General features: G+C 41.6%; 1 protein-coding gene across 1 annotated transcript in view; it reads right to left on the bottom strand.

The window, feature by feature from the left end:
• lpp (LIM domain containing preferred translocation partner in lipoma) overlaps window positions 1-22066 on the bottom strand; it is a 160998-nt gene that overhangs the window by 123438 nt on the left and 15494 nt on the right. Inside the window, 1 exon segment of the mRNA XM_071202954.1 lies at window positions 10828-10867. The gene's annotated coding sequence lies outside the window, so the exon portion shown is untranslated.

The following is a 22066-nucleotide window of genomic DNA, read 5'->3' as shown; positions in this document are numbered from 1 at the left end:
TAGAAGAGGGGACAATGTTGATGTAGAAGAGACATGAAGAAGAGGGGACACACATTGGATGGTAGAGAGACATGAGAAGAGGGGACACATGTTGATGTAGAAGAGACATGAAGAAGAGGGGACACATGTTGATGTAGAGACATGAAGAAGAGGGGACACATGTTGATGTAGAAGAGACATGAGAAGAGGGGACACGTGTTGATGTAGAAGAGACATGAAGAAGAGGGGACACATGTTGATGTTGAAGAGACATGAGAAGAGGGGACATGTTGATGTAGAAGAGACATGAAGAAGAGGGGACACTGTTGATGTAGAGAGACATGAGAAGAGGGGACACATGTTGATGTAGAAGAGACATGAAGAAGAGGGGACATGTTGATGAGAGACATGAAGAAGAGGGGACACGTGTTGATGTAGAAGAGACATGACGAAGAGGGGACACGTGTTGACGTAGAAGAGACATGACGAAGAGGGGACACGTGTTGACGTAGAAGAGACATGACGAAGAGGGGACACGTGTTGATGTAGAAGAGACATGAGAAGAGGGGACACGTGTTGATGTAGAAGAGACATGAAGAAGAGGGGACACGTGTTGATGTAGAAGAGACATGAAGAAGAGGGGACACGTGTGATGTAGAAGAGACATGGAGAAGAGGGGACACGTGTTGATGTAGAAGAGACATGAAGAAGAGGGGACACGTGTTTGTAGAAGAGACATGAAGAGAGGGGACACGTGTTGATGTAGAAGAGACATGGAGAAGAGGGGACACGTGATGTAGAAGAGACATGGAGAAGAGGGGACACGTGTTGTTGTAGAAGAGACATGAAGAAGAGGGGACACATGTTGATGTAGAAGAGACATGAGAAGAGGGGGCACATGTTGATGAGAAGAGACATGAAGAAGAGGGGACACGTGTTGTTGTAGAAGAGACATGAAGAAGAGGGGACACATGTGTTGATGTAGAGAGACATGAAGAAGAGGGGACACGTGTTTGATATAGAAGAGACATGGTGAAGAGGGGACACGTGTTGTTGTAGAAGAGACATGAGAAGAGGGGACACGTGTTGTTGTAGAAGAGACATGGAGAAGAGGGGACACATGTTGATGTAGAAGAGACATGAGAAGAGGGGACACATGTTGATGTAGAAGAGACATGAAGAAGAGGGGACACATGTTGTTGTAGAAGAGACATGAAGAAGAGGGGACACATGTTGATGTAGAAGAGACATGAAGAAGAGGGGACACGTGTTGTTGTAGAAGAGACATGAAGAAGAGGGGACACGTGTTGTTGTAGAAGACATGAGAAGAGGGGACACGTGTTGATGTAGAAGAGACATGAAGAAGAGGGGACACGTGTTGATGTAGAAGAGACATGAAGAAGAGGGGGACACATGTTGTTGTAGAAAGAGACATGAAGAAGAGGGGACACATGATTGAGAAGAGACATGGAGAAGAGGGGACACGTTGATGTAGAAGAGACATGAAGAAGAGGGACACTGTTGATGTAGAAGAGACATGGAGAAGAGGGGACACATGTTGATGTAGAAGAGACATGGAGGGGGACACATCTTGATGTGTGGGTGACCTTTAATGTTACTAGAGGAGTAACAATGCAATTGAACATATTCAAGTGTAAGAAAGTGTATAACGAAAGCGTAATCAGGCAGTATGAAGATGTCAGGTGACCTGTGTCACGATGTTAGATTGGTGTGTTGAACTTTGATTGTGTTTTTGGTTTCGTGTTTCTGGAAGCATCTTTAAGCAGTTGCGACTGACAGACCATTACTTTTTAGTATTAGTTTTTGAATAAGGGGAAGGTCAAATACATGTTCCATCTCACTGCTCCTTTCCATCATGGGCTACGAAATCTGAATAAAGTGTAAAAAAAATTATAATAATTGCCATATGTGCAATAAACTAATAAATACATAAATATGATAGTATCATAGCGATGGCCCTGAATCTAATATAAATCGTATCATGACGGACGTTTTGATATCAGCAAATATGCAGGTGCAGCAGATTGCCATTCCCTAGTGCGTACGGAAAGACATAATACCTGTTTGTTGCTTAAAAGTCACTTTGGTCAATAACATTTGCTTAATTTGTACAGAGTGATTTGACTATTTAAATCCCAGAGAGATCCCCTCCACAGCAGATGAGGATTTGAGCTTTGGGACTTCTAACAGACCGCTTTGGCAAACATGTTTTTGTAATGCCCAAACATGCTTGAAAGGCCTTGGTAGGAGAACAAAATCATGAAGGCTATTGTGTAAATCTGAAAAGTGGACACCATGATTCATCCATGGCTCACTTCTTCACATGAATCAGATGTTTTCCCGCTCCTGCAGAAAAACAAAGTGCTGGAATCCGGCTGAGCGGGAGCATCTGTGCAGCATCGTGCGCCGGGTTCAACAACATGGCCAGTTGTTTGGAATCTGTTGGTAATCTTGCACTGCTCACACCGCAGCGCTGTGACCTTGGTGGCTCCCAAAGGAGATTAATTGAAAAGCAAAGTTAAACTAGTTGTTATTGGAAGGATTTATGCTTAATTGACTGGTGGCTATTGCTGTTATGTGTCCCTGCTGCTTAAAACCCAATCCAGACCCACGCACTGGTCCCTCTAAAGGTCCGGCCGGGGTATCTATGTCAGCTCTCCTAATCGCTCTGGGCTGAGTTAATCTGCCCATCTTAAGCACATCTTATTGACTTGTGTTAGGCTTGTAGAAAGTGAGCACAGCTCAGCAGAATGTCATCGTGTGCTCCATGTCCTTACGTAAAGCCACAGTAATTATTTTAAAATCATTCTCAGTGTGTAAATATCATAGCAACCATCACACACGTGTGCAGAGTGCTGAACAAAGGGCACAACAGCTCTCTCGTATGCCAGTTTAATAAACCATCATGTTCCACTGCATGGTTACGGCATGGCCCGCCCGGCAGCAGAGCCTTTCAGTAACATACACTCACACTCGCAGTGCTGCCGTTCTACGCGCCACTGTGTGAAAACACACTGAGGTAAACAAATATGCTGCACTGATTCAACTTTGCTTTTAATGTCATTCCAAGTCAGCCTGGAGTCAACATCGGGGAAATCATTCATAAAAAGTGCAGGAATTCTCTAAACCAATACAAATAATGACACTTTTTTACACACAAATATGAAAATTCAGTGCAGGAAAAACGTGTTGTGTATGTGAGGGAGTAGATTATATTTTATATTTTATATTTTATACTTTAGACCGTGGAAAGTACAAAGTGGAAACGTGCTAGCGTAACCGTGGAGACAGAGGCTGAACAGAGCCCACGGCTTTAGCCAGGAATGCCAATGAGGATGTGTGGATCAGAAAGCATATACATAAGTTACATTATCTCATGACTTTATGTTATCTAAGTGCTATCCAAAGTGTGATTCACACTACCAGGAAAACATTCTGATGAACAAAGTATTATGAATTCATCTGAAAGTAATCAAACCTAAACTTATTAGGTGAAACATTACTGAAATGAGCTTTTATGTACTAGGTTGCTCAAATGACTAAAAGTGTTTCATTGTTTCTAGAAACAACAAGAACAAAACCTACCCATCTTTCGGAAGGAAATCCCTAGATTATTGTTTATTTCAGTAATGTAACCGAGCTCAGACCATTCGGGCTCGTACACCTCGACCCTCATAACTCACCGATTCTTATCTCTGGAGAGATGTGTAGCTTACGGGGAGAAAGAAAGCAAGTATAATGAAATGAGGAAAAGGAGAAAGAGAAATATGAGCCCTGTGGTATGTATGCCACGTGATGTTCAGGACTCGCAGCATCATGCTGGTTCACACCTCAGATTGTTGGTTGTTTCTTGGAACATTGCAAGAGAAGATCGGAACAAACCATATCAATGTTCTCGTCTTTTTCAAGAGCAATCAAAACGTAAAATTAGTCTAAAATAATAAAAAGGTAGGGGGGAACTTTTCTAAAGTAGCGTTGCTAAAGTTTATCAGTTCAGAAATGAATCTAGCTAATAGTAAGGACAGTAATTGGTGTTTCCTCCCAGTCATTGAGATTTGCAGCAGTGTGTCACAAGCTCTTCATCGGCCCATGCCACATCCTTCCACCACGTTTTATGGAAACTGGACAGGAAGCTTTTGTTTAATGCTGCCAATAAAAAGACAACAGCTCAACCCTCAAAGAACAATGCTCACTTTAACATGTGTTGCAGTGGAACCAGCCATCCAATGCCTAAGTCACCCATCACGCGGGTATATGTTCCACTTTACAACGGTGTTAATATAGACAAAGACACAGCATAGCAGGGCTTGTGGAAGAAAATAGAATGTAAAGGTTCTGGCTTATGGTGGCGTCGGTAAAAAAAAAAAAAATCAAACTGGGAGACCATTTAGAAGATGTTCTAAAAGTATTACCAATCAGAAATATCATTTGACAGATAAATAAAGCATGGGCATGGCATTTTGCAAGTAAGCAAAACCAAAGAAATGAGTATTTTGGATGAGTTTCTACATTGATTTTTCCTTTCAGTTCTGTAAGCGCTTTTAACACTAACAGCCCGTCCACACGACAGCGTCGACAACTCCAATCTGCCCATTCACTTTCAATGGGGTGACGTCACGTTTGCCTCGCTTTTTTCGCCGAACTGAATTGTGGGTAGCATAACGGTCCGTCTCCGGCGTCTCCGGCGTCAGAAGTTGAACATTGTTCAACTTCTGACGCCGGAGACGCCGGAGTAGCCAGCGCCAGCCAATCAAATCCTGTTACGGAAAATCTGAGCTGAAGCCGTAGCCAATCAAACCGCGTCTAAGCTGGGAGAGATATCCCGCCGTTCATTTCTATATTTCAAAAAAGTTGGAGGAGAAACTAACTATCGCCGTAGCAAATCACCCCCGGTTTTGTATGACCAGACCCTCTTCACCTACCGGGATACAAACCGGAGGAACCAGCATGAGGGAGGTGGCAGAGACAGTGGGGGAAACTGGTAGGTTTTCGTCTGTTTGGGGAGTTTATATATATATATATATATATATATATATTGCTCCCATAAAATCCCCGGGGGTTTTGCTTTGTATGTCGGGGGCGGGAGATTCATGTGATTGGTTGTTTGGTCGTGTTGCTTGAATAAAATCCCCTAGCTCCAGACACGCCCAGCTCCAAGCTTTTGTTGAAGCTGTAGTGTGGACGCTCCGTTACATGCTGTTAAGATTATCCGCTTGGAGAAGCTCTCAAGAAAATGTGAGGGAACAAGATAAATCAGAGTGAAGACTTAACTGCAACTAAAAGATGTTTACCGTAGTATTCAGGTATTGCATTGGAAGCCAATATAAGGCTATTGAAACAAGTTGCCATTATATACATTTGACTGAGAGCCCAGCCAACACTGAAGACTTTGTCCACTTACATAACGCCCTTATCTTCCAAAATGAGTAAAGGAAAGCCGTTTGGCTACAGCTCTAGTCAATCCCAACGAAGAGTTAAGTATTTTAAATTCTACAGCGAAGCTAAAGCGTTCTTGAAATTCAGCTGGCAGACTGCCTCGTTAGTCAACCGTCCATTTGATGTGTGCTTCAAGAATCTGGCCCAAGCAGACAAACTGTGAGCCTGGAATCCAAACAACCAGTTGGAGAAGCGAAGAAGCATCCTCGGCATGTTCACTTCAAACTGTGGCTGTAGCGGAGCATGTAAGGAGGTCTGCTGAGAAACTCCTGCGTGGAGCTTCTCGTGCACTTTCATTGCTGCATGGAACACACTGCATTGTGTTTCCTGTGCATGGATCAGACGTGCATGCAGTGTGTGAGTTACTGTATGGCAGTACGGCTGGGGGTAAAAGGCATTCATTGCTGTTCTCATTTCTCTTAGCTTACCTTCACATATTTCTTAAGGGTTTTGGAGTTTCATACAGAACAACCACATGTTGAACTTGAATCAATAAACTGCTTTTGATATCCTCTTGAATACAAAGAACTCTCATTACATAACCATTCAGACGTCCAGCAATGTGTGGTGTTGTTCATTTCACTTTCAAACTAATTAATTAATATGATACACACATTTGATTGGACATACTGTATATTAACAAAGATATACTAGTGTAATACACTAAAGAAAAAAGTATAGTATATATACCGTATATATATCATAAAGATACAAATATAGTGATTGAGAGAGTACATCCAATGGTGCATTTCACTGAATTATTCTAGCAGTATTTAGCCGGTTAACTAAAACAACTCTGCAATTAAAATGTTAAAATCAGAAGTCTTCTAAAAGTTCTAACTCTGTCCTTCATTTGAGGAGGAAAAGTGAGCGCCATTTTAAATGTTCCATTCAATTGTCAAACTAGTATAGCCAAATTCAGAAATAATACAACAAAGTATGCAGAGCATCTCGCTTCGTGCAACTGAGGATGCTTTGTTAGAATGTTGGCATTTCAAAACACGTTTCTAAGGTGATACTTTTCAAAATGTGCTTCAAATATGTTTACAGAAACATGGCTATTGTTGCAATGAGGTCGCAGAGGCTCAAACCCTGTTAATGACTCTTTGGTTGAAAGTAGTACAGACTACTTCTGACTTAGAATGCAAACCTAAACATATGCCAATAAGACGGTAAGGGTAATCAAACATAGCCACTAAAACGAGCTGAAGCACTAAATAAGCACGCTCATAAGAACAGACTTTGGACACCAATGGCTTCACAGAACAGTCTCACTGGGGGAGGGGGGCTCCGCTTCTTCAAGATGTTGTTTCAGAGGGTTGTGTCTAATAATACATATCAAGGCCACAGTTTTGCCGGTTTTTGCCTATTAAAAAAAAGAACAGCTCTTTCGTCTGCCCTATATCTCAGGGCACAAGTACGCTTATTATTACGAGAACAATGAAAGGTGTTAATGGAAAGCCGGAGTGGCGAAGGAAGCGTCTTTGGACCACCTGTTCAACATTTCCATATTCAGAGAAGAAGAGCTCAGGTTCCCATGCGAGCACCTTGCCATCTGTTTCAGAAATATATAAATGTTGGTGTTCAGCCACTGTGCATGCTTTGCTGAACAGAAGCACCTTAAAGCTCACGCAGGTTATATCTGTCTGCTCTTTATTCATCAAGTCAAGTGACCAACACACTGGTGAATGTTAGCTTAAATCAATTAGAGCGAGGACCATTAGTGTTATCAGGACATGTAAGCACAACCTTGATCTGCCAGCTATGGGTTCTGCAGCAGCTTATCAGGAAGAATGAACAAAGAGTCGCTGTGGGCTTAACTAGTGCATCAAATGCGTACTTAATATGCAGCAATGAGGTCTGCCAGCACGGTCTTTCTTATTTTTGAAGTGGATTTCAAACCTAAGCAAATATTCAAGTGTGCTGCCAGTATATGTGTTTAAATGGTGGCATGGTGAGAGAAGCAGCATGCACACTTCACACAGTAAATGTTTCTGTTTTGTGTACAGATCAAACCTTTGAGGACACAAAGTGTCACCTGACATGTGTTTTGATCGGCACACACGGTGTAAACATGAGCACAGATCCATGTGGTTGTGAAGCAGTGCTTTGACAGACACGGACCTAACCTCCACTAAATATTCCATCCATAACTGTGCTGCAGGCAACTTCAGCCGGACTGGTGGAACAGTGGAGCGATGTGACCCATGTCTGTCAGAGGAAGAGAGAGGAACTGGTTTTTCAAAACCAATGTAGTTAAAACATCAAGAATAGAGCATCGGAGCACTCTGTGTCCTGAAAACAACACTTTACTGGATATAGCCAGAGAAATGTAAACTGTAAAACATTCTCATATTCAATAACTCAATGATACATTTTTCAATCATGTGCAAAATAAAAGTATTTGTATATTGAATCATCATAATTACAGAAATACACCATTTTCTTTGTGCAACTGTTCAACTGGTGCAGGGCCAGAATGCGTGTTCCTTCACATGTTCAGTTCATGCTTCATGAACATGGCGCCTGTAATGATGGCTGCCGTGTCTTTGTTTTATTTCAGTGTGTGTTAACATGTCAGCGTGTGCTTTTCACTTTGTCTGCAACATGCGAGCCTACCACACCAGCTCTGCTATACAATGTAGCAGAGAGGAACTTCTAGATCAAAAACTGTGTTGACAGCAGTCTATCACCGGGAACAGACAATGGGAAATCGCCATGGCTACCTGTCGTTGTGGCTGCTATACCTAAGCGGCGCAGGAGGAAGACAAAGCGGGGGTCCCGGGCCGGAGGGCTAGTGAGGCTGAGGAAACGGGAGAACTCAGGGGAAGTAAGAGAGGTGGTGTGTGCTTTATGGTGGACGATAACCGGTGCTCGGATACGGGGGTTATCTCTTCAGACTGTTCTCCTCATTTAGAGCACCTCATGATCGGATGCCGGCCTTTTCATTTGCCAAGATCATTTACATTGGTTGTGCTTACAGCAGTGTATGTTCCGCCACACACTGACAACAACACAGCACTGGACGAGCTGTACAGTGTGATCGACAGGACAGAGACTTCACAGAGCCCAAAGGCGGCTTTCATTGTCGCCGGGGATTTTAACACCGCTAATATGAAGAAAGTCCTGCCGAAGTCCTACCAACACATCAGCTGCCCGCCGCGCGGGGGAAACATACTGGACCATGTGTATTCCCCTTTGCGACATGGATATAAGGCTCTCCCTCGCCCTCCCTTTGGCCAATCAGACCACATCTCCCTGCTGCTGCTGCTGCTGCCTGCTTACAAGCAGAAACTCAAACGGGACAGACCGCCGGTGACACAGACTATACAACGCTGGAGTGAGGAGTCAGACCCAGCTCTGCAGCACTGCTTTGAATGTACAGATTGAGTGTGTTTGAGGACAACAATACGAACACACACCCGGACACGGTCATTTGCTACATTGGTAAATGCATCAATGACGTGGTACCGAAGGTTACTACTCAGGGTGTGTGCAGTTCAGCTGGCAGAGGTGTTCACAGACATCTTCAACAGGTCCCTGCTGCAGTCTGTGGTCCCCACGTGCTTCAAACACTCCACCATCCTTCCTGTCCCCAGAAAGACAATAATCACCAGCCTCAACGACTACCGCCCAGTAGCACTCACCTCCATCACAATGAAGTGCTTTGAGCGGTTAGTCACCTCCCCCCTCCCTGACTCTCTGGACCCCCTGCAGTCTGCCTACAGAGCAAACAGGTCCACAGACGACGCCATAGCCCCCCCTCCACACTGCCCTCTCACACCTGGACCAGAGGAACACTATGTGAGAATGCTGTTCATGGATTACAGTTCAGCTTTCAACACCATTGTGGTCATCAAGCTCAGAGACCTTGGGCTCAACAGCGCCCTCTGTGATTGGATCCTGAACTTCCTGACGGGCAGACCTCCATCCATGGAGGACCTCTACTCCCAGCGGCTCAGGAAGAAAGCCCTCAGAATTATCAAAGACCCCCATCACCCCAGCCACACACTGGTCTGTCTGCTGCCGTCTGGCAGGCGGTACCGCAGCATCCGGACTAGAACCACCAGACTCAGGGACAGCTTCATTCCACAGGCCATAAGACTATTAAACACCTGAACTCTGCAAAGAACATCCATAACATTCTGTGTTTCTACGGTCCATTTGTTTTTCTTTATTAAACAAGTCAACGGAAGAGCGTCTGCGAGGCGTTTTTGCTTTTTACGTTACTAAATGGCCAGCAGTTGAAAAGATTAGTGGAAGGATACATTCTTCATGGGCTTCAATGGCTCGCTAGTAAAGGGTGTGTTATGGCTGCTTGTTATCCTCAGATAGTGGTTTGTTTAAATAACTAGTGACATTTTAATAAATATTGCAAAAAAGGCATATATATATATATATATAACCTGGCCGACTTAACTGTCTGTATTTCTTCAAGCACCACAAGATTCATAGTTTATAAAGTCCAATTCTGGGCCGTTGATTGTGTCATTTCTCCAAACACATACAGTAAAAATGCCTGTTCTGAAGCCTTCAAATGGTGCAGGAAAAGGACTTTACATTGTATTATACTTAGAGACAGGACTATTCAGTTAAGAGAAGAGAAAAAAGGAAAGAAAACTTGTTATAATCGGTGATGTAACATTAATGACATAATATGAGGTCCTTGGCACTCAGACTTTAGGGGGGCCATGTTGTGATCATGGGGCATCACCATGGATGTATAATAAGAGCTAATAATTCTATTCTACTCTGTTTCTTATTGCTCTATTTTTATTTTTGTATTTGTATTATTGTGTTATGTCTTATTAACTATGTTGCATTGTTGGAGGAGCACCCAGGGGCGGGTAGCGTCTCGCAGCGGAGAAACTGGGACGCACTGGGACGACTGGGACGGCTGCTAGTGGAGCCTCGCAGCAACTCTGCTTTCTGCCCCACAATCTGGTGCTGCTGAATGGGACTACTAAATGAGTGAGACTCAAATATCAGAAGTTCAGAACAAGTTTTCATTTTATCGTTACTTAATTTACTTTACTCAGGGTCACAGAGAGGAAACCAGTTTTAAGATGTTGCAAAGTTCATTAAACATAAAAAGGCATTTCAAAGAAGTTCTGTTATTCTACATTTTGACTTTCTGATTTTACTGCAAATGTATATCGGTTCCAAATATCGGTTATCGGTCTCCTTGATTACTAATAATCGGTATCGGCCTTGAAAAAGCCATATCGGTCGATCCCTAGTAAGGATAATTCAACTTAAGGTCATTATATATATACTTATATTGTCTGTGAATAAGAAAAATGTGGTGAATAATATGAATGAAAAGAAAAACAGGCAAGAGATGAGTTAGTGGCACAAAGAAAGGAGGTGAAAGCTAGGCTGAGCACTTACCCAAATTTGAAGTGATGGTGGGGACTTCAGGATCAGACACCTGGAAAGAAACACAGCATAATTATACAGCTCAAATTCAATGAGAAAAGTCAGGTTTCCCTGAGAGACAATGATTTAGGGCAGAATGGATCCAGAACACTTGATGTACACTGCCCCCCCTTTGGTTGCCGCTGCTGCTGCTCATCCTGCTGCCTCCCATTGTTTACTTTGAGAAAGTTAGCATTAAAGTGCAGCTCTAACTCTTAAAGTGAGATCCTAACTTCTGACTGCAGGGGATACATTCGGAAATGATAATTGTGAGTGAAATGTCTATTTCTGGTGTTGTGAATGTCCTACATTCTGTTTAGATACAGGTAAGGGTGGGGGTGGAATGATGTTTGTCTCCAGGGCCCGAAGATGTGTATTCCTCTTGCTGAGGAATTCTTTTGTTCTGATAAATTGACATTGTCAGTTTCCCACATTGCCACAGTGTGGCATATACTACAGGGAGCAGTGGTGGGAACACAGATACACAGAGTGGCGTCAGTCAATGTGACAGTTCTTGTTTTTTCTTTTCTTTTGAGGGAGGGGGGTCTATTTTTCTAAATCTGAACTTCCAAGTTGAGGGAGCGGGAAGAAACAGGAATTAATACACCTCCACTCCCCTTCTCCCTTTAGCATGGCAACAATCTCTTTGTACCCACACCATAATTAGTGGGTGGGCACCAGTTTGGGATTGTTATCCATTCCTCCTTCACAATTGTTTAGTTCGCAATTATAATACAATGTTTTAGAGAATGTGCAACTGCCAACCAAGTCCTTTCCAAACGTCCCTTCAGTTTCTCTACGCTGCGCTCGTGTTAAGGAACAAGTATTTCTTGAAGTGGCGTTCCTTGTTCTAGCATATGCTGCTTGTTTTCCGAGGAGCTGTTTTCTACAGTGAGTATCCGGCCTGAGGAAAGTAGCCAGCAGCGGGGGGGCAGGGGACACCGTGTTGAGGAACACCTTTTGTGTCTGTTCAAAATGCAGTTGTTGATGATTTCACCTCTCAAACTGTTTTACTTTCAATTAGCAGTTTTAGTATGAAGCATGAGACTGGTGTATACCACAGGCCGAGAACCGTTCTCTTTATTACTATATCTATTAAATGTGGAAATGTTAATGAATGAAACCTAAAAATAACCTGATGAAGTTTAAATGTTCTTCAGTTAATGTGTGTTGAGAAAAGAGAACGCATGGATAAAACTCAATAGCTTTATCAACAGCTGCACAATAGATATTATTTGTTTTTGTATTGTCATCACACTGTCCACATTACCCAGTAAACAGGTTTTAGACTGCTATAGTATTTGCACTTTTTACAGTTAAATGTGTATCAGTATAGTGCTCTACTTCTTCAACTACAATGTTCCTTTTTGTTTAAGAATGTACAAAATCATTTCCTTTCATTATGTTATTCAAAAAGCACTGTCTTGTATCAGCATGGTGAGAGCAGCAGGAAGGAGGAACGGAGTACAGGTTTATATTTACCATATCATATGTGTTGTATGTTTGACTATAAAAGCCGGATCGCTGGGAGATCTGGAGAAATGTGTCGTTTTGTTTCCACTTGTTCCTCCATGATATCTACCAATGAGATCTCTGCTCTCAACCCCGACACATAGGGAGTCCATTTGATGTGTTGTGTTGTTGCACGCTTTCAATGAAATGAGGAAGCGTGGTGGCTTTCAGAGACAGTGTGGGTTCACTCAGCAGGTCAGAGCTCTCTGGCAACACTTGGTGGGACCTTTTTCTAGTAAAGGTATAGAAGAAAGAAAACATCAACGAGTGTCAGCATCACGGCCAGACTCCTTCTGGTTACCAAGACCCTCGAGCCACATATCCCCACACAGTCCCAGAGAAAGAAGCCGTTAGCCGAGGACCTTATGAACTAGAAAGACATATGCCTTGCTTCCTGTATGCTTGTTTCCCCTAAATCGAGCACGATCCTATGCAGGTTGGATATGTGTTGTCTCTGCCTCCCTTTGCTCAGAGTAGATTTACTGAGAGCTAATATTTTCTTTGAGCATGCAGTTCCACTCCTGCAGCCGTTCTCATACAGACAGCCTCGAACCACCACAGCCAGATTAGCTGCCAAACACACTCCAGAAACCCACAGATTCAATCCAGTAATGCGAGTGTTACCAAACCAAAGAAAACCTGATATACAGCAGCATCAACATCTGACCATAAGCTTTGATCTGTTCTCTGCCCTGAGAAGCGTATCCACTAAATGAGATTGATCTTAGGCATACACAACTGAGCTACACAACCAAACACACACAGAGTGTTCCGCACATTGTGTGCTCAACATCTGGAGCGGGAGCAGACAGACTGGCAGTTGTGTCAGACGGAATGTGTTCTCGCAGGTCCGGTGGGCTCATGGTCTGTGTGTGTCTCTCAGTCAGAGGCAAACAGCAGTGGAACACATTCTCACTGTGTTGACATCATCATTTAGAGGATGTTATCAATGTACAGTTACATTGTGGCTAATGGTTTGCAATATATTTGAACTTGAACCACAACATTAAGAGAATACATTTGTGTTCATCAAAAAGAACACAAATGTATAATAGTTTACTTTTTTATTGAGTTGTATTCAACAGCTTTAGATCATTTAACTCTCACACATATCTGTTTCTCACAAACACACGTATACCAGGCAGTAAGCGTTGCTCAATACTTGTTCACTGTACAAAATGTCAAAAGGCAGGTTCTTGCGATACGATGAGCATCTTTTTCTATGGTTCCCCCAATGTATGTACGTTTATTAATAGAGAACGATATCCCTGGGACATGTGAAAGGGTGTAACATGTCTGTCGGGCTGGAAATGCAGGATCCATCAGTGCATTTCGGAATGTTGTTCTGACAGTTGCAAAACTCATTTGTCATCACCGAAACTCTGCGTTCAGAAAGATGACAACAGTTCATGTCCGTACAGTTATTGTAATTTCGATTGAACATGTTCAAATCTTGCTCTGCATACACTTTGAAATATGTTGTGACGTATGGGTTTTAGAAGGTGAAAAATGTTAGAAAATGTTGACGCACAGCATCGACCAGGCAGTAATGATGTAACGTGTCTCCATTGTCTCCATGTGCTGCGTGTCAGTGTTCAAAGCTCAAACTGCAAACACTCACTTGTTTTCAGAACACCTGTCCTTTCATCACACATGCACTGTCCCACATCTCTCCATGAGCATGCACTGCACTGAATGTGCCATGTGCCCAACCTGCAAACATCACCATGACTCCACTTGTTTGTTGAATCTGACCTTCCACGCGTGCAGCTGAAGAAGCACGCGTCTCTTATAGGAAGGCGTGTATGTACATTACATTCATGAAGATGTGCTGTCACACTGCAGATCCTTTAAAGTCTTCAGACGTTTATTTTCTATGATCAAATAAATTGAGCCAATTTCAGTCAATGGCAAATCCGTTATGGTAACTTAGGTTAAACTAGAAAATGCATTTCCTGCTGAAAATGTGTACATTTGTTGCGGAATTTAGCTGAAAATGCAGAAAAAGCTGAATATGTTATTAGTGGAATGGTCTCTGTAGCTGCTTTTAGCTTTTCTTTTACATATGTAAAACTTGTTTCTGTATTTGGATTGTATTTACATGTATATGAAACGGAACACATCCGTGTGTGCATTGAAAAACACAAGTGTGAATCCTTCTGCGTATTATGAGACTGTTCTGAGCCCATAGAATGCGGTTGCACAGCATTCGCACTAACTATGTTCAGTCGTGTAGACGGAGGGGAAAAGACACAATGAGCTAAACACTCAAATTATCAGAGCCATTAAACATTCAGATGGAGCAATTGGCTATCACACACAAGTGATCATCCAAGTACATTAGACCATTAACACATTTCTAAAGAGACACAATCTGTCAGAGAAACCCATTTGAGGCCCTGTAAAGGTCTATATTTATCAGGTGATGATGGACAGGCTTGAAAGAGACTGAAAAACAAATGAGCATGCGTCACACCCTTCTTCTAACCTTCATCTTCGTGTTCATGCTTCACTCTGCTACTTTTATGGGCTTAACGTGATGTGTTTGAGTTCTCCTGACTTTCCTTTTTTACTAGAGCTGACCCAATCGTTCCTGTGGACACATGCTTTCTAAGTGCTCCGACAATAGACAGCTTGATTTGGGCCTTATGTTTACCATCTGTAAAGGTAGACCAAACCAATAAAAAATACATATCCCTGAAAATACTGTGGCCTTTACCCTGGGCTCGATGGTGTATTTATGACCAGTCTTTCCAGCATGGCAGCAGAGTGGAAGGCATGTTCAGGTTCAATTCGTGCACGTTACCTTTCCTGAACGAGGTATAGTTCCGCTGGGCTTACAGGGAAGTGCCTGAGGGCTTATGAGAGTGCAGGAAATACCCTGCACAGGAAACTAAAGGCTCCTCTGATTTGTATCTGACCTGCAACCCGCTCAGGAGCGCTTCACCTGGACTAGTTTAAAGGTGAGCAGGCACCCAGACTGAGGGACTTTCAGAGCCCCAGTTTGACTCCTCCTGTAGATGTGAGTAATCATCAAGAGGAGTAGAATTTTCTGAATGACCATCCTGGAAGTTTCATCATCTGCCAATACAATTTAAAATGTGATTTTGTCTCTTTAAACAACTAAGCTCTTTTGACAGAACAATAATTTGACCTTGTAGAACACGCTGGTCTTCCACTTCGTCGACCGGTTAGTTTTTTCTTTTTTTATTACAATTTCAACTAGCCCTTTAGAACACCAAAGTCACACAAACTAACAAACTGATCAACATCGCACTAAACCAGCAACAATTATTGTGCATAATCTCGCTGTTTCCTCTCCAGTTTCAGACACACACAGCCTCTGATACCCCTTTCAAGGCGTTTCCCGTTCTAGCTCCGTGCTAGAGCTTTTCTGGTTCAGAACCGGTTCTTCGGTTCAGCTCCCGCTCTGTTCACACCGCTCGACTGGTGCTGCGTCATCGTTTGCGTCATGACGTATCCGTTTGCGTGCCTGCTTCATAAAGCCAAACCGCGCGGAAACCAACAACAACAATCGACAACAACAACGGCAGATTGTATTGAAGCGCTACTCGTTTTGGTTTTGCTCTGTCGAAAGAAGAAATGGGACGACTTTACTACCAACTTTACAGTCGTTAAATGCTACATTCAGGACTTCTTTACAATCATCACCATCAACTTCAACGACGATTCTGTAGAAGTCCTATTCGATGGTGTTAGAGCTAGCTGTTGTTAGCCTCTGCATGCGCCAATATCAAAATACCCAGCTTTGCAGCATTAATTACTATGGTATAACTAGAGATGTCCCGATCCGATCACGTGATCGGGGATCGGAGCCAATCACGCGATTTTCAAAAGATCGGAATCGGGAGGAAAAAAACGGGGATTGGGATTTTTTTTTTTTTTCATAAAATATTTGTATTTTATTTAATGTTACAAAACTAAAATGACCATGTTCACGTCTTAAAGTCATCCTGAGGCCTTAGTTTTGGTTTAAAATTACACAACATCATGTATGTGTTGCTTCTTTTGGGCTTGTTTTCATAGACTTGCTTATTGCTGGTTGCTTATTTCTCTGAAATCTGGCAACAGAGTGGGCGCAGTGTCTAATAGTAGCAGTAAGCTAACGAGAGTCTACGTTCAGCTGGTGACTCGGGAGTCGGGACAGAGAAAATGTCAGCAGTTTGGAAGTATTATAAAATTGAAAGCGAAGGCAGTGTAACAGCCAGATGCAATGTTTGCAAGAAGGAGGTTCCGCGTGGTGGGAAGAACAGAGCTACGTTCAACACGACCAATCTAATACGCTACCTGAGAAACAAACACCAACAACAACACGGCGAGTACACTAGGGCTATACCCGAATATCCGAATATTCGTTCGTTGGAGTACTATTCGGGTTTCAATTTCGTTATTCGGATATTCGTTTTTTCCCGTTTTTTTTCAAATTGAATTTATTGAAATCTCCAATTTCAACGTAAGAGCTTGTGCCTCTTCGGGGGGTGCTAACACTTAACCATAAACGTTATCGTTTACTTTCTCCGTCTTTATTCTTTCACACACACATACGGGTATTGGGCCGAGGGCGACACCGTACTTCCGGTATCTGCCATTTTACGCGAGGTGCAAGCAGGCCGAGGGTTTAGCCGTACACCTTCTAGGTCTTGCTAAGCTTCCTGTACTGAATATCATAGTCTATTGCCTTAATCAATATCTAGTCAACTCTAAAATACCACATATATGCAATGGCATGATAATATTATTGTGACAAGTGGGGTATTCACCTGGTGTTTCCAGAAATTAGACGTAGATGCAGCCAAAATCGACTAAGGCCACTTTCGAGGGTCGTTTTTCCATATATCTGCAGGCAGTCTGTAAGGGCAATCCGACAACCCACACAGCTCTAGTTTACGCTGGTAACGACCTCGAGCACACCCCTCAAGTCCAGAGATGTAATCCGAAGACATGCAGCGATTTCTTCGGTCGTTAATTCAGAAAAAAAACCTAGTGCGCTCTGCCTGGCTACGTTAGCTAGCTGTTCCTCCAGGATATTTGCACCTCCAGGAAAATGGCGTATTTATATATATATATATGGCGCGCGTTGCATTGTGGGTAGCTCGTGACGTCACTGTGTGTGAAAGAATATGTAGATATTACTTTTCTCCGTTAATCTCCATCACGTTGTTTCCATAGCAACAACAACTTCCTGTCCACAGCGCTACCTCTCCTTCAAAATAAAAGCATGTCCACAAATAGGAAGCAAAGCCAAATTACACTTAAGACATATACAACTGCAACGAAAGTAACACACACAATGCAATATCCTTTTCAATTTCAAAGAACACAAATTGGGTTACATTAACAAATAACTATAAAACACCAATAGTGTAGAATAACAAAATGAATGCCGTGAATACACCGAAACACACGTGTTGAAGTGGTTCGCTGCTGATTACTATTGAATTGTGTTACTCCAGTAAGATGGAAATATAATACTTTGTTTATTCATGTTATGTTAAGCTGCTGTTGTTCATTGCATTATTACTAGACTAGTTAGTCTTAAGGCTAGAATTCTGCACTAAGCCACATTTGTATTTTATTTTATTATTTGTGACTGAATGTGAACTTGTGAAGCTAGTCAAGCTACCTCTTTCCAGTAGAGTTATTTTTGTTTTGTTACTGCACTATCTGCACTCAATTTGTTTACATGGTTATTTTGTGGTGGACCACTGATAAGCTTTATTTTGTTTTGATCCAATGCTGCACAACTGAACTGATCCAATGCTGCTGTGAAAAAAAGAAGCTATATCCATGTTGGATATAATGGATAGTTGGGTACTGTCATTTAAATACAAAAATAACCTTAAGGGACAACTTGAATGCTTTTTTCCTTTTTTTTCTCAATGCATTGCATAAAGATCGGATCGGGAAAAATCTGTATCGGCAGATTGTCAAAATCAAATGATCGGAATCGGATCGGGAGCAATAAAAGGTGATCGGGACATCCCTAGTAAGTACCACGAGAGATGCACAAAGGGTAAAAACAAGCGCTCCTATACTTACATTAAAAAGGCATTACTGTTGTCTGGACATAAGAGGAAATTAAATATTTACAATAAATGTTTTCATTGAGATATAGTTACTAAGTGTGGGGGGGGGAAAACCTTTTTTTGTTTCTAAAAGCTTTTATCATTAGCAGGAAAACTAATGTAAAAAACACACAGCAGAGCAGCGGAATAACAAGTGCTATCTCTGAAAGGTGGCAGGACACATCTAGGGCTTTGCTTTGTGTGCTTCTTCCTACATTGATGCTTCTACAATAAATGAAACTTGGGACAGTGGAGGGATTTAAGAGATGAATGCATCTAATTTACTGGATCTGTCTGATATTAACACACGTGACCTCAAACCTGACACGTAAGGTTCCTCTCTGCCTCAGCTTAAAACTCACAGTATGCAACCTCAAACAAAATGCATGCAGCGAGCTCAAATAAAAAGCCAGCCGTCTTTAGAGTGTCAATGGAGAGTGGCTGCACTTTGTTACTTGATCCACAATGCACGCTCCATCATATACAATTGGATAATCCATTAATGAAGTCCATTCTGTCAAATCTAAGTCAAACAAGTGTAATTTATTTTGTGACAAACTAACGTTTTAGTAGTTTGACGAGGCAATCGATGGCAATATTGTCATACTGATATTCTGTACACACTGTGAAGACCACTGAGACAAGTGTAACATTTGTGATATTGGGCTATATAAATAAACATTGATTGATTGATTGATTGATTGATTGATTGATTGATTGATTGATTGATTGATTGATTGATTGATTGATTGATTGAATGATTGAATGATAACTGTCTAATATGGCTATCTTTTTAGCTAACTTACCAATGTGGCTAACATCTGCAATGTACATTTTGTCAATAATTATTTATATTACTGTACTATTACATGCTAATAAAATATAAAGTTAACTATCAAATAAATCACATAAACTCAAGTATAAAGAAGAGGCCATGTTGTAAGAAAACACTTAACAGATAAACTACAATTTTATTGATCATGAAAATAATAAAAGAAAAGTATCGAAAAATAATCGGAATCGCAATTCTTGACTTGGTATCGGTATCGAAACCAAAATGTTGGTATCGTGACAACACTAGTTTAGATAGTTAATTTTAGTCTAAGTCATCTCAGTGGGTCTCAAACAAATATGTGTTTACAAATTATGTAAACACATATTTCCAAGGCACTACTTTATAATTATTAGGATAAATAAAAACGTACAATGTATACTATAGAAGACAGTAAACCAAAAATATCGTTTAAAGTTGGAGAGATACAAAAATATGCATAAATAAATAAATGTTAACTAGGTAAAATAAGATATAAATGAACAACAAAAATAAAATAAGTTACATTTATTTGTTATTGGCTATGGAAGGTTATTGGTTATGTTCACATACTTATTTGATTATTAAAATGTAAATGTTGTATCCCCTAGATCAGGTCTCTAGTAATGCTGCTCAAAGTGCACCAGATTGAAGCATTTTGCTTTTAAATGTTCAAAAGAAATCTTCCCGGGGGGACATACCCCCGGTCCCCCCTAGAGGATGTGACGTCCACCCCCCAATTAAAACATGTTCAAACAATACTGAATACATTTGAAGCCATTTTAACGTATATTACCTGTCAATAAGTTTCTGTTTTGTAGTGTATTTGTCTTTTGTAGAGATTTTTCATTTCTTCTTTATATATAAAATCTCGCCTAGGGCAGCAAATTGGCTAGAACCGGCCCTGGTACTAGGCCTCAAGAGCCTTCCTTGTGCTGGAACAAATAGAAATAGAAAAAAATTGGCGGGGCATACTTCGCACACACTAAAATATTTCACGCGCTATGCGCTCACATTATGCTGGACCCACGTGCCTTAGCACCGCTGCTATGACTCCATCCTAGGGGAACCACTGAAACCTATTGCCAGTCAGAGTGAAATGGTAAATTGGTAAAGTTGTTACGGTTAATACAAAAAAGCAAAGGTACATTTCCATGGTAACATAATGAAAAAGCGCGCGTGTGTGTGTGTGTGTGTGTGTGTGTGTGTGTGTGTGTGTGTGTGTGTGTGTGTGTGTGGTGTGTGTTGTGTGTGTGTGTGTGTGTGTGTGTGTGTGTGTGTGTGTGTGTGTGTGTGTGTGTGTGTGTGTGTGTGTGTGTGTGTGTGTGTGTGTGTGTGTGTGTGTGTGTGTGTGTGTGTGTGTGTGTGTGTGTGTGTGTGTGTGAGATCGTTGTTGTTAGCTTCTGGTGCTAGCGAGCTACGCTAATGGATATAAGAAGTTTTTTCAACAACAAAGTGGAGGAGAGTCCTCTCCTGTCAGACTGAGAGACTCAGTGAGCTAAAGGACTCTGTCAGTGTTATCTCAGTGGGTCTCAAACGTTTTGGTCACCATTAATGTAAACTATTATTTCCGAGTCACACATTTATATGATCATTATAGTTATAAAAAAATAAGAGAATAAATGAAAAACAGGTATGAAATACTATATGACAGTAAAACAAGAATAAAGTTTAAAAGGGTGATTTGTAAAATATACATAAAGAAAAAGTAAATCTGTTTACAGTTCTGTTTCATATGGGTGTTGAGAGATGTATCCATAGATCTATTCATTTTGCTCTCAAAGTGCACCAGATTGATGCTTTTAACTTCAATATTTAACACACAGCACCTATAAAAATAGCACTTTACCCCTGCTTACACCTATATGCCGTGAGCTGATTATCGAGCCTTCATTGTAACAGTCGCGGGTACGTTGTGTATATGGGTGGGGAGTGTTGCAGTAGAAAATGTCACTGTAGCGACCGGTACCTTAATGGGAAACCCTAAATGTTTGAGCACCCTCTATGAAACGTCAAGCTACCCCACAGCACCCCCAAAAGAAATCTCTGGCGCCGCCACTGAGCCTGACTATTTGTTTTGGGGGGGCCCGACTTTTTTTTTTTCCAAAGGGGGGGCCTGACAGAAAAGTTTGAGAACCACTGTACTATACAGAGATGCGGTATGAGAAACCAATGTGAGTTTGGAACATTGCACAGTAAATCTATTTGAGTAGACCTCAACAATGGAATTATGATCAGTAGAGATGGCCATGACATGGGACCTTTAAAGAAACCTGTGAATCACATTTGTAAAGCTAGAATCAGAGAGCTTTTGGTATTTTCTAAATCTATTTCAATGGTCAAGTTTCAAAGTTTTCAGATGGATTTCTGGTTGTTTTGACCAGAGATTGCACTCTTGGAAAATAGTCATTGGGCAAGAAAAAAGCTTAAAAATATAGAGCGGCAGCCCAAGTTATCACAGCTTCTAAATTGAGAACACTCAAAAATTACATGTTTTCAATCAATTCTAATCCTTACATTTCTTTGAAAATTACATTATGAAAGTAAGACTTAAAGTGTTTCTGTTTACGTCTTCTTTCTAGACAGCACAACTTTGAATTTAAATGAACAGCCTCATTTCAAAAGATATGATCTAGAGGTAAAATTCCACAAGTGCCCTTGTGTTAGCATGCACGGACAGGTGAGGCTGAGTGACGGCCCTGTGTGCCAGAACAGAGGCACTGACTTCCAGCCAAGAGGATGATTTGGGTCACTAGGTAATTGCATTCACAGACCACAGGGGACTTGTTGGCAATTAATCCTG

This window comes from Pseudochaenichthys georgianus, chromosome 4, assembly GCF_902827115.2.
Source record: "Pseudochaenichthys georgianus chromosome 4, fPseGeo1.2, whole genome shotgun sequence".
NCBI classification, from domain to species: domain Eukaryota; kingdom Metazoa; phylum Chordata; class Actinopteri; order Perciformes; family Channichthyidae; genus Pseudochaenichthys; species Pseudochaenichthys georgianus.
Note: the sequence above shows the minus strand (reverse complement) of the source record. Positions and strands in the feature narration are given on the sequence as shown.